At 44.3% G+C, this 13,180-nt stretch overlaps 1 protein-coding gene and 1 pseudogene across 1 annotated transcript in view; both read right to left on the reverse strand.

Moving 5' to 3' along the window:
- The window catches only part of LOC100729007 (retinol dehydrogenase 16), a 53,574-nt gene extending 49,120 nt beyond the window's left edge, over positions 1–4,454 (reverse strand). Inside the window, exon 1 of the mRNA XM_063254981.1 lies at positions 4,215–4,454. The gene's annotated coding sequence lies outside the window, so the exon portion shown is untranslated. The remainder of the gene's footprint in view (positions 1–4,214) is intronic.
- Positions 4,455–7,526: 3,072 nt separating this feature from the next.
- LOC100728451 (retinol dehydrogenase 16-like) lies at positions 7,527–12,651 on the reverse strand (annotated as a pseudogene).
- Between the last annotated feature and the right edge of the window lie 529 nt (positions 12,652–13,180).

A 13,180-nucleotide genomic window follows, 5' to 3' on the forward strand; every position in this document is an offset into this window, starting at 1 on the left:
CAGAACTGTTTGCAGTATCATTGTTGGAATGTCCACTCTACAAGCTTTAATTTTGTGACCTGAACAATTATTTCTAAGATGGCAATATGTAATCCATTAACTAGTGATTTCCTACTGCGCATTTTTTTCTCCTGTAAATCTGTATAACTTGTACCCCTTCACTGTTTTTTTTTCTTTCTTTTCTTTTCTCCTTAAATAAAATAAAAAAAAAAAGAAATAAAAGCAGGAGGGATTATGGTAACCATTGTTGATCACCTTGTATTATGTTTTTACATTATCTATTATGTGCACCCTTTTGATTTGACCAACTCTGTTCTGTTATGTCACATTTGGTTTTACTTTCTTCCAAAAAAGTAATAAGAACTGTGGGAGTAATAAACCCAAAAAGTGTAATAGTCATTGTACAAAAGAGAGGAAAAGAAAGTGCTCTAAATGATATAACTGCATGTATATTTAAGTGTATAAGATAGACAATGATATTACTGAGTTTTGTTGGATCATTGAACAGAATTGTTTGTAGTCTCACTGTTTGAATGTCCACTTTATATGCTTTAATTTTGTAACTTGAACAAATATTTCTAAGATGACAATATGTAATCCATTAACTAGTGATTTCCTACTGTTTATTTTTTTCTGAAATTCTGTATAAATTGTACCTTTTTTCTGCTTTTTATTTCTTTTTCTCCTTAAATAAAATTAAAAAAAAAACTCAATAGCAGAGTAAATCCAGGGGCCAGGCTACCACCCCCACCCCCACTAGGTACCTCTGCACTCAGCCACAGAGAATGGTGTCCTCTTCCCACTCGCCCAGGTCATTCTGACTCAGCCTGTTTCTTACCCAGGTCACTGTTCTTTGGGTATCTGCTCTGGAAAGGCCAGCCTCCACCATTAAGACCAAAGAGCCTTCTTCCTGCCAGCATGCAACATGGGCAGGGAACCACATGATTTATGGCAAGAGATTTTGCTAAAACATGTGGAACCGCTTGCACACAGATCGTGAGCTTCCTCTGCTCAAAAAAAAAAAAAAATACTCTGCTCTTGTAGGAAAACATATTCTATCACTAACTTACTCTATCTCTGGGAACTCAGCTGTGTAGGTGTCTATACAGATTTAAGTAAGTGAACATTTACCGCAGAAGCATTTATGACTATGAAATGTCTAAACAATTCTATTATACAGCCATTCTGTGTATGTAAAGAAGTAGCACTGTATCAGACAATAGAGTAGTCTAAATCACTCATTTTATTTGTTTAATTAAAACTTCATCTGGCAGTAAAACTGCTCTTCATTTGTTAACTAAATGAGTATAAGCTGTGCAAAAAAATATTATTGCTTAATATAGTAAGTGTCATAAGTAATACTAATCCCTTGTAAGTCAATATTTTCATGATATTTAAACCTGGTTGATGAGGAATGATTATTATAATTTTATGCTTTCTTGTATTTTTGACAATAATCATACTTGATATTAATTCTTCAATGAAATAAATAAATGGTCATTTCATCCCCAGTACCAATGCTACCAAACAGTGTAGTGCAAGAGAAAGTAAACATGACCACCAGGGCCAGGGATATAGCTCATTAGCAAAGTGAGAACACTATATATGACCTAGGCACAAAGTACAATCTGATATAGGTCAAAAGGTGACTAATATCTCTGTCTGAATGATCAGATAATTGGCTCATGCTGTTATGATTTTGGATATTGCTGTGTTTTGGACGATAGCCAAACTTAGTATTTCCTCTTGAATGAAATAAACCAATGGTCCTTGTCTTCTCTGTAACAACACTGACAAAAGAGTATAATGAATGAGAAAATAAAGGTGACCCCAATGCTTGGCTTTCCTAAAGCAGATCTGAATCTCATAGCTACTCTGCAAATGGGAAGATCTTGGCTCTGTACTTGGAGGATTCTGGGGACCCAGTAAGAACAAGTTGCAGTGCTGAGACAGGGAGCTCAGCTCCAGTGTGTTCCAGCCACCATGCAGCCAGAAAGTCAGTCCCCACCCGTCCTCCTGCAGGACACCCCATTTCTACTTGGGCACGCAGCATCCAGCATCTCACAACTTCTGCTTAGAAAGGCAGGCAGAGGACAGAGGAAATCTGGACAGAGAGGTCAGATTCCCAGCAGGGCTCCTCTCACTCACACTAGGGGGCTCCAAGGGCAACAGGAGACAGAAAGGCCTCAAGTTAGCACTGTGGGGAGGGGAAGGAACTTAGTCTTACTTCAAGCACCACCTCCTCAAGATGCCTTTAAACTCTCACCAGGGAACGCACAGAAGGTGTTCCCTTCACACACTGCGAACAAACCAACTGACAGACAAGAATCTGGATGGTACCTCTGTCCCCTACACGTTCCTTCACCCACTCCGCGGCTGCAGTAATGCTCTGTCCGGGTGACACCCAGGATAACTGCCTCCAGCCGTTCTGATGCCTGCTTCCTCAGCTGCTCAGCCCCTTCTTCTGTCAGACACGCACCCAGAACCCTCAAGCCTCACATGTCAGGCTGTCGAGCCAGCAGGTTCCCGAAGCCCAAGTCACAGCCTATGATGAAGACATACTTGTCTTGCAGGTGGCTCACCACCTGGCTCTCCCAGTACCAGCACACACAGTGGTACAGACCCACAAGGACTGCCAGGTACAGCAACATGACTTCACAGAAGCCCAGAATAGGGACAGTGTGAAAGACAAGAGACTGACTTGTTTTAAACCAAAAGAAGAAGAGGAAGTGAGAGTCCAAAGGGCCAGTCAAGGCAGGTAGCCTCTAGAGTCGTAGCATGGAGCCTGGATCTTACACCCTAGTTACTGTCTATCTGGAACGTAGTCTTTAAGTCAATGCTGCCCACATCTTCACACTTTGGACTGCTTTTGTTTTATTGCTATATAGATATCCTTGAATATCCAGCATCCTGCCTCCAAGAAAAATAGGACTCTAGTTTATTAGAACCTCTGCCTGCAAAGAAATCCACACATATACCATAACACCTATAACTCTGTGATCAGGTTCTAGAGTCAGTTTGTTTATCTTCATTTGCATGCAAGCACCTTGCTCCTAAACACTGGTACTAATTATTGACAATGGAGACAAGGCACATTTACAATGAATTTCATCTCAGAACCCAGGTTTTCTAATTAGGCTGATGAAAACAGTTCACTCCTGAAGAAAATAAGTCACCACCATTCTCTCCAGTACTACAAATATCATCCCAGGAAGTGGACATGAAGAGATCCTCTCTTGGTAGCAAGGGATCCAAGGGGAGTTAGAAGTCTGAGGCAAAGAGAGAGGTAAGGAAGGAAGGCATGGGAGACAGGACTTTCAGGAATGAAACTCCCAAAGCTGGAGGGAGGCTGGAATAGAATGACTTTCACAAAACAAGTACAACAGATATAACTTTCCCTTACTGAATGTGGCCTTTTCTCAGATGAACAGATGTAGGTGGACATGATTGCCCCAAAAATAACACCAGCTGTACAGTTTCTAGGCAAATTATAAGTAGATTAAACTATGAGAGTGGTATGTGCAGACCAGGGCTTCACAATGTCCCTGATTATTTGGTGCCTGCTTAAGTGAACCAAGTCCTTTCCAGCTAACATGAAGCAAATTTTGTCCTAACCCATACATATGTCACTGTTTCTGACTCAAATTGGAGGGGTCAAACCAGTCTTCTTGCCCCACGAGACCACTCTGCAGCTTGATGATAAATCCACCTACACCTACACTCTGTGCAACCCCAGATCTACCTGCCTCTGCTTAGTTATATGGTATCTCAGGGCCTGTTCTCCCACACTAGCACTGAGCTGTTGCAGCTGCCTGTAGCATGCCCTCCACCTTTCACTCTGAGGGCTCTCCTGCCTGTGCACACATCCAGAATCCAGTCTCCTCAGATATCAAGGGACTAAAACCATAAAAGACTGCATTGCACAAGCACCACACAGACACCACAGTTCTCTGAGTGCTGGCCCGGCCCTGAGTGTTTCAGCCACAATCCCTGTAAGGGGATGTATCACTTCTCTGCCTTTTGGCTAAGATCAGATGTTGAGAAATGCTGACTGACTGCCTACACCTACCAATCTCTGAAAGGTAAAAATGGAATAGGAGGAGGCCGATTTGAAAGGAGAATTGTACTGCACAAAGCTCACCTTATCTGTTATACATCCAAGAAGAGAGGCAGCAGCACTGTACATTTCAGTTTCCACCAATGGCTAAACATACCTTAATGTAGGGAGCTGCCTGCAGGCTGCCAGAGATCGTCCCTCCTGGTGATGCCTCTCCCTGCTCTTGCTCTTGCTCTTGCTGTTGCTCTGGATCCTGTATTTACTCCTCCTCAACTCCTGCCCCTCCTGTGGCCCCTGTTTCTGCTCAGCTCCTGGTCCTGCTCCTGGTGCTGCTAACTGGTCCTTTTCCTGTTCCTCATGCTCATGTTCTTATTTATGCTCAAGGGTAGCTTCCTGAATCCTACTTCTGGGCTTATTAAAACAATAAGGAGGCAGAGTCCAACAGTTGAACAGCTGGTGGAACTAACAAAGCCTCATTCTGGCACCACTCAAGCTAAATAAGCCTCACGGCTTCTTGGTCTGGAACAAACTGTAGGTCTTTTTCTTAGTGAGGACAGGTTTCTTCAATGGAAAATTCCCAAAGTGATCCATGCACAGCGGCCTTTTCCAGTGCTTCGAAAGGCTGATCTGTGTCACTCAATCTGACAGTAACACGGCTTCTTGCTAGGGGATGAGGGTATTCCAGAACACTCTAGGTTCTGCAGTAATTCCTGAAAGTTTTGTGCGTTATTGCTTTGTGTTTTATTTTCCTTATCTCATTATGTAGTCCCTGAGCAATCCTCATGCCCAACCTCCCATGTGCTAGAATTGCAGGCATGTACCACCAAGGCTGGCTCCTGAGTGTTCCATGGAAGAATCAGAGAAGAGGAACCTGGGTGAGACTCCCTCACCTGGAGGCACAAGGCAGAAAAGAAGTCCTCTGAGTTCCCTGCTGCTGACATTCTCAATCACCACCTGCACACCCTCCTCTGAGGCTCCGGCAAAAGGCATTCAACAGTGACAAGCACTTTCTTGTCTACACCTGGAAAGGGGACTTAGCCAGGCACCAGTCCTCTACTGCTAAGCACCTGCATGTCCCTGCATGGCTCAGGCCAGTGTCTGGGCCAGGACACATGCTGGAGTCAGGGGAATCAGCTTAACCATGTGGGGATCACTCTTTCCAGCATCAGAGTGACAGCCCCCATAACTCCATCTCCAAAGGGATGAAGCTTCTACAGAAGGGGAGAGCAGAAGAGCTAGGACAGAAAGTGAAAATGCATTGTATACACCACTATCCATCCCCACACACTGGAGACCCTACTCAGTCTAAGTGGGTAGTCAGAAATGAAGGGACAAACATGTGTAATAGGGGCCAAATATCTAAGAGTTGCTGACCCTGGATTTGGACTCACTGATCCTGGATTCTCACAAGGGCAGAAGAGCAAAGTAAGGAATAAAGTGCCTTGCTGTGGCATCGTGTGCACTCTGATGAGCCAGACTCCAGCCTGAGAGGACCCAGGCCTACACTCAGGGAATAGGACTGCAAGGAAGAAGAGGAAATGGAAAGAAGACTCTCCTGAGATCTGGGATGAGGACTAGACCAGGCTAAGAGCATCCATTTCTTGTGAAAACCTGCTCCACCAGGCTATGGAGTGAGTCAGTGACCTTTTCTTTTAGTTCAGTGTATTTTCTGTGTGAGTGTGCTTCCTGTGGGGAGGGTGCTATCTATATGTGTGCATGTCTCAAGGCTTATACGGATCAAGAGGCTGATGCTGTTAAGCTCTTCTTTTGCTTTTGAGGGGATAATATGAATTGACTTTAATGAGAGATTGAACTCACCACCTTGTGCTTCTATGAATTGATTTTGAATGAGCTGGCATGAGCCATCCAGAGATTGAGAGCCCCTCAAGGATTTTTCTTGGTTGTCCATATTTTTTCAACATTCACAAGCCTGATCTTATACTCTATACAATCTTTCAAATGGAAAGCCCCCAAATTAACACCTAAGAATGGGGATATAGCTCAGCGACTTAGGTGCCTCCTTGGCAAGCACGACATCCTTGTTCAATCCCTTCTACAAAAGAAGAAGAAGAAGAAGAAGAAGAAGAAGAAGAAGAAGAAGAAGAAGAAGAAGAAGAAGAAGAAGAAGAAGAAGAATCACCTAGAACCCCATGAATATCTAGTACACATTTCAGCCAATCACGTTAACATAAACTTGCAATCACAGCTACTCACGAGACTGAGGCAAGTTCAAAGCCAGTCTGGATCACTTGACAAGACCCTGTCTCAAAAATAAAGCACAGAGAACCTAGTGAGTAGCTCAGTGGTAGAACTCTTGCCTACATACAGGAGCTGATGGGATCAATTCCCAGTATCAAAAAGTAGTATAATTTTCATGTTTTTATGTAGCACTTTAAAAGGAAATGAATGTCTCAGCAACAGTGGCCATAACTTTCTGTTATTACAATGCACTGTGGTCATTTTTCAAATACACAGTATTACCTAAAGGCTTCAGATTCTCAAGCATTACATTGATGTGGAAGAAAGGTAAGATACTGGGGAAATGCCTCTCAATTCCAGTTTTCCTTAGCCCAGGCATCTCTGTGACTGCCTGCATATGAATACTCAGTTCAGCCCGCACTTGAGATCATGACAACATGGCAACATACACACACAGGTCTCAGGAAGTCAGGAGTGATTCAAGTTTTGACCTCAAATACAGGAGGTGCTCAGCAAAGGCTGAATAGATAATGAAAGACTCATGTCCAAAGTGATTCTGCATCAATGCCAGAGGAGTGTGGGAGTAAAAGAGACTCAGGGCAACAGAAGAATGGCCCGGTCATAACTGCAGTGACTTCAGAGGGAGGGAGGGAAAAGAGGTATGAGTTGTGCTCCTGAAATGAAATGAAGACTTCAGCTCATCTGCATAGAGATTTGGGACATGATAGTCCTTTCTGAACATCTCTTTACTTGCCCATGCCTCTGTCTAATCTTCTAAGCTACTTGGAAGTTTTGGAAGAGAAAAATTATCCCTCATCCTGTGGCAGGAAGCCCTGAAAGAGGGCAGAGTTAATCCATTTTCTATTGTCTAATCACTCCACAGGTCATCCTTCTCCTTTCAATTTCATAACAATTCCTGACTCTTCCCACCACACCCAACTTCTCCTCCAGGCAATGTTTTATATCATGGAACATGGGTGATCTCTTCAAGCATCAAAACTTCTCCTTTATTCTAAAACAAAAACAATTAAAAGAAAATCACAGTTTCAAGACAAACAGAGAAATGGGTTTGCATGTCCTTGTCAGAATCCCTAACACCTCCCAACCAATATCTAAAGTCCAAGGGAAGACTGGAGCTGCCCTCCCCTCCACCCTCCAATGCCACATACACAGTGAATGTAAAGGACAGGGACTCTTTACATCACCTGGACCATTAGTACATTGTGGAAAGGCAGACAGTAGTCAAGACCAATGCATACCCACAGGAGGAAGGCAAGGGGTAAATAAAGTGTGGGCTGTGCATCCTCCCACACGTTGCCAGCCACCCCAGATGTGTAGATCCCTCACAGTTGGCGATGTTGCTCACAGATGTCAGCAGATGCCTAAATGAATTGAGAATCAGTGGGTGTTACTGAGTTCCTATTCCTCAGCAGAAGTCCTTGACTCTTTCCCTCTCACGTCACCAGTCTTGAGTAATACCTGATAAAAATCCTTTGGACCTAAAAAGTGAGATAGGTGCCCTAGTGTGTGAAAGCTGCTTGCCTCTACCCACTGCCCTTACCTGACATGTCCTAACCCACACACACTACACATCTACCCAACCACACACCCAACAGTTGGCTTTACAGGGCTTTTGTTGGCTCTGAGGAGCCCCAGTACACAAGGGCATCCACCAGGAATGAGGGCACATAGTTCAAGGGGAGGTAAAAGAGCTTGGCATCCCAGCCAGCTGAGTACTGCGTGCGAGGGTGACAGCAGTCAGCGCATGTTCCATGCAGTCCGTCACCAAGGACAGGTCTGGTGTGTTCTTTTGCTCCACTAATTTAGATGACCTCAGGTCTGTACTGAAAGAAAAACGATCCAGGCTTATTTCCACCTCCCACCTTCCTGCTTTAAAACCAATTTAGGGAGATAGTTTTCCCTAACAATTAATGTTCCTCATATCCAAAACCCATCCAAATCAAATCTATCCTAATTCCGCAGCAAGTGTCACAACTCACTCTCAGTGAACTATAGTTTTATACTAAGCTACCTCCACTTCTCTTTCTGGGCTGAATAATTTCTTTTTCTTTTTGAAACAAGATTTCAACATGCAGATCACGCTGGCCTTCAACTCACTTTGTAGCCCACAATGGCCTTGAACTTGCAGCAATCCTCCTGCCTCAGTTTCCCAAGTGCTGGCATAACAGGCATGTGTCAACACACGCAGCCTGGGCTGCATAAACTGAATGTCTCTTGAATGCTGGAAATTATCAAACCCTGTGAAATAATCAGCCTCTCATGTAGGAGGGTTTATGAGTGCACACATGTCTCCTCTCATCTTTAATTTTATTCTCAGGATAATAAAGGGTTTAGATGAAAGAATGCCTCAATTCTAATAAGCTAGGAGCCTTCCTTAGGTGACCAGAACCCATATGGCACCAAGGGACTGGGACTAAATATTCTCACTTTACATGGAAAGAGAGCCTGGAGCAAACTCATGCTATTGAAAACATCAAAACTGCACTAAGGATTCCTGACGAGGGTGTGCTTCTTCCCTACCATCCAAAGATCACTTACAGGATTCCAGAAACTTCTTGCCATAGATCTCCTTGACCTCTGAGCTGGCCTAGTTCAACACTTTCTTCAAACTTGGCAAGAGTGTTTCAGCACTGCTTAAGTTCATCTTGAAGAAACCAGGCTCAATAATAACCACTTCACCCCAAAATAGGAGAGCTCTCTTCTGCAAGCAACCCAGAAACAGGTGAGAACTTCAGTCCTTTTGGTAGGCAAAGCACAAAAATTACATAGCACAACACATTAATGTGAGATTGGAATGGGAGAAATTTGGAAATTTAGGATATATAATGTGCAGGAGCTTGTGTTAAAAAGATGGTGATGGCATTGTCTCTGTGTATTTGTAAACATTTTTTCAAGCATTGTGCATATGCCAACCTATTGCTGTCTTCTACCTGTTCATTTCAAAGGCGCCCAATAAAACCTATCTGGTTAGGTAAGATGCACATGTCTATAAACCATCACTTGAGAGACTAAGGTAGAAGAATCACAGCCTGAAGGCTAGTCTCCATAGTGATCCATGTCTTAAAACAAACAAACAAACAAACAAACAAACAAAACCACTAGCTATGCTTGTTTCCCTCGTATAGATGAATCTCCATGCTTTGTCCCAGCCTCCTCTGCTGAAATCAGGCCCAGCCTGAGCTTCTCCTGCCCCAGTAAACTCCCCAGGCAGCACTCAGCTGAACGCTTGCTACTGCCAGCCAGGAAATGTGGCTCAACCAGAACTCACAGTCTGAGACACTTACAGAAACCTGGATACTGATTGGGTCAATGCCCTATGAATCCTTCTAGGTCATTCAAGCATTTCCAGGGGGCATCCTGTCAACAGAATGAGGTCCACACCCATCTGCAGCCGCAGGACCTACACAGTCCTACCTGTTCCCACCTGCTCGGCACACCTACACAAACCTTGCAGCTGTAAAGGTAACCAAAACTGACTTGTGCAAAACCATTCTAAGAGATGGCACTGATGGTTCTGTATCTCTTCTCCCTCTCACATATGTGCCTGAACTCTCACCTTAAAAACACAACTTACTATTGTGCAAGAAGACATTTATCATGCTTGCAAACAAAATTCCAGTAAGCATCTGCTGAGTTGGTTAACAAACCTCACATTAGCTGAAATCATACAAGTCATCCCTTTTGGCTCTGGGCCCAAATCATCCCTGTTCCAATTCCACCTCAGAGGCTTTCCATCTGTGAACCTTCCTTCAGGGGAAGAGAAGTTTAACTCAGGTCCGGATTGTTCTCTACACAAGCCATGGAATGGTGGCTCCAAACACATGACCACTTAAACCCAGAGAGGGCAAGTGAGAGAGTCCCAAATCCAGAGGAAAGGATCTCCAAGATAGGCCTCTCAGGCTAGGACTGAAATCCTATAATAGGCTACTTCAAAACAATGGGAACAAGAACACCAGCAAATCCACCCTTGTCTAGTACCTGAGGCTATCTGAGAAGGACTCCACGCCATACTTGGAGATAGCCACCACCAAAGAATGACACCCAGCCCATGACACTGGAGACATTGATCACACGCCCTTGAGCCTTCCTCACTAAAGGCATCAGGCTCAGAGTCATCTCGATCACCCCCACCAGGTTCACGCTGAGTGTGTTCATGAAGTGTTGCTTGCTCAGCCACTCATTGGGAGCAGAGGGGATGGCGAGGCCAGCATTATTCACCAGGCCCCAGAGTCCTAGGAACAGCGGGAAGATGGGAGAGACACGCTGTATGTTTCTGTGGTCACAGTTATGGCTCATATTCACCTTGAAGCAATGGAAAAACTTTCTCTCCTGGGATGGAAGAAGGACAGAGCACAACACAGGCCAATATCTGCAAGACTCAGGCTACACATAGTGCTGCTGCTGGATGGCAGACAGACTTGATGCCTTCTGTCTTCCCTTATTTATGGATCAGCTTACTGGAGTATTAGTAAATTCATGTAATCCTGTTCACATTTTATTTTTTCAGTGTTTTTTAAAGCAACTTTTTCACACACACCCCCAAACATAAATTACCAAGAAAAAAGAAAGTCAGGACTGAGGGAGCAAATGGAAGGGAGAGACAGAGAAAAAGGTAAAAGAAAGAAAAGGCAAGACTAACACGTGAGTATAATTTGGTCAAGAAACAAAGAACTGATGCCAGATTGCAGGAAAATTTCAAACAGTACTGTGTTTGTCCTCAGCAAACTGACCTTGAAAACAGAAACACTGAGATTGAGCAACCTTCCTGATTGCACTCACAAAAGCCAACAGGAAGCTGTAGCATGACACAGGCTTCCTTCTTCCACCCCCCACTGGAACAGAGAATAACAGCCCTCTCTTCAAAGTCTAGTCCCCAAAGGAAACCCTGCCTCATCCTGAACAGGCCTCACATTACTGATCTTCAGGGGCCACGCTGGACAGCCCCACACCCACCTCTAGGACTAAACACCATTGCCACGCAGGGGCACAGTGCAGCACCAGCAAGTGAACCTTGCATCCAGGGTAAAGAGTACAGCACAGCAATCTGCAACAGATGGCCAGGAGATCTGTGCCTCCTCGGCTCAGAAACACACCTTGTCCTTGAAGGAAAATGTACCCTGTTCCTAACATACTTTACCTCCGAGAACCAAATAATACACATATTTATAAACATTTCAGCAAAAGAGTGCTTACCAAGATGACATTCGTGACAAAAAAATTACCAACTCCCAAACACAACCATTCTGTAGTTTAAATAAGCAGGACTGTGAAAACCACAGAAAAATCCTCATTAGGTCATGAAACTGCATCTCCTCGTTTTTTCAGTGAAAAAACTTCATATGACCTGTACACAAAATATAATCCCACGTAGATCAAAATGTGACTAATAGCTCTCTCTGAATAATCAAATAATTGGCTCATGTTTTTACGATTTTAGACATCCCTGTGTTTCTGATGGTAGTCAAATTTGACATTTATTCTTGCATGAAATAAACCAATGCTCCTTTGCTTCTCAGTAACAACACTAACAAAATAATGTAGTGAAAGTGACCAAAGTGTTTGACTTTCCTAAACAAGTTTTAAATCTCATAACTGTTCTGAAAATGGAAAGATCTTGGCTCTGCAGATGGAAGATGTTGGGAACCCAGTAAGAACAAGTTGCAGTGCTGAGACAGGGAGCTCAGCTCCAGTGTGTACCAGCCACCATGCAGCCAGAAAGTCAGTCCCCACCTGTCCTCCTGAAGGACACTCCATCTCTACTTGGGCACTCAGCATCCAGCATCTCACAACTTCTGCTTAGAAATGCAGGCAGAGGACAGAGGAAATCTGGACATAGAGGTCAGATTCCCAGCAGGGCTCCTCTCACTCACACTAGTGGGCTCCAAGGGCAACAGGAGACAGAAAGGCCTCAAGTTAGCACTGTGGGGAGGGGAAGGAACTTAGTCTTACTTCAAGCACCACCTCCTCAAGATGCCTTTAAACTCTCACCAGGGAACGCACAGAAGGTGTTCCCTTCACACAGAGAAGAAACTAAGGGATACAGACAGGAATCTGGGCGGTACCTCTGTCCCCCACATGCTCTTTAACCCACTAGGTGGCTGCAGCAATGCTCTCTGTCCGGGTGACATCCAAGATCACTGTCTCCAGTGTTCTGATGCCGGCTTCCTCAGCTGCTCAGCCCCTTCTTCTGTTAGACATGTGGCCAGCACCCTCAAACCTCGCATGTCCAGCTGCCTGGCCAGCAGGCTTCCAAAGCCCGAGTCACAGCTCGTGATGAAGACATACTTGTTTTGAAGGTGGCTCACCACCTGCCTCTCCTGGCACCAGTGCAGGAGGTGGTACAGGCCCATGTGGGCTGCCAGGTACAGCAACATGACTTCACAGATGTCGGGAACAGGCACAGTGTGCAAGACAAGACTCTGGGCTGTATTCAATCAGAAGAAGAGATATGAGAATGTATAAAGCTTGGAAGTCAGCTAGCCTCCAGTGCCCTGGCATGGAGCCTGCATTACAGTCTTTTTAGAACATGTTTTTTAAATTAATGCTTCCCTACTTCTCTCCCCTTTTGTCTGTTTTTTGTTCATTAGAATCTTTGGATATTCCCTGTTCTGCCTCCAAGAAAAGCCTGACTAGTCAGCAACCTGTGTCTGCATACGAGTTCCTCTGCCTTTCTTTGCCCCTACAAAAGTCCAAACACACCCTTATAACACATGCACCTCTCTAATCAGTTTCAAGATTCAAACTGCCTACTCAGTCAGTGCCTTGCATTATGGACCTCCTAAACACAGATAATTGTAGTTGGTAATTTATAATCAAAACCAAGGCACATTTACAGTGAATTTCCTCTCTGAACCCAGGTTTCTTCACCAGACTCACCACTCAGAATACCTCCTCTTTAAGTTA

The sequence above is a fragment of the Cavia porcellus genome, unplaced genomic scaffold, assembly GCF_034190915.1.
Source record: "Cavia porcellus strain 051 isolate PalLab524CR breed Dunkin Hartley unplaced genomic scaffold, mCavPor4.1 scaffold_8, whole genome shotgun sequence".
In the NCBI taxonomy this organism is placed as follows: Eukaryota; Metazoa; Chordata; class Mammalia; order Rodentia; family Caviidae; genus Cavia; species Cavia porcellus.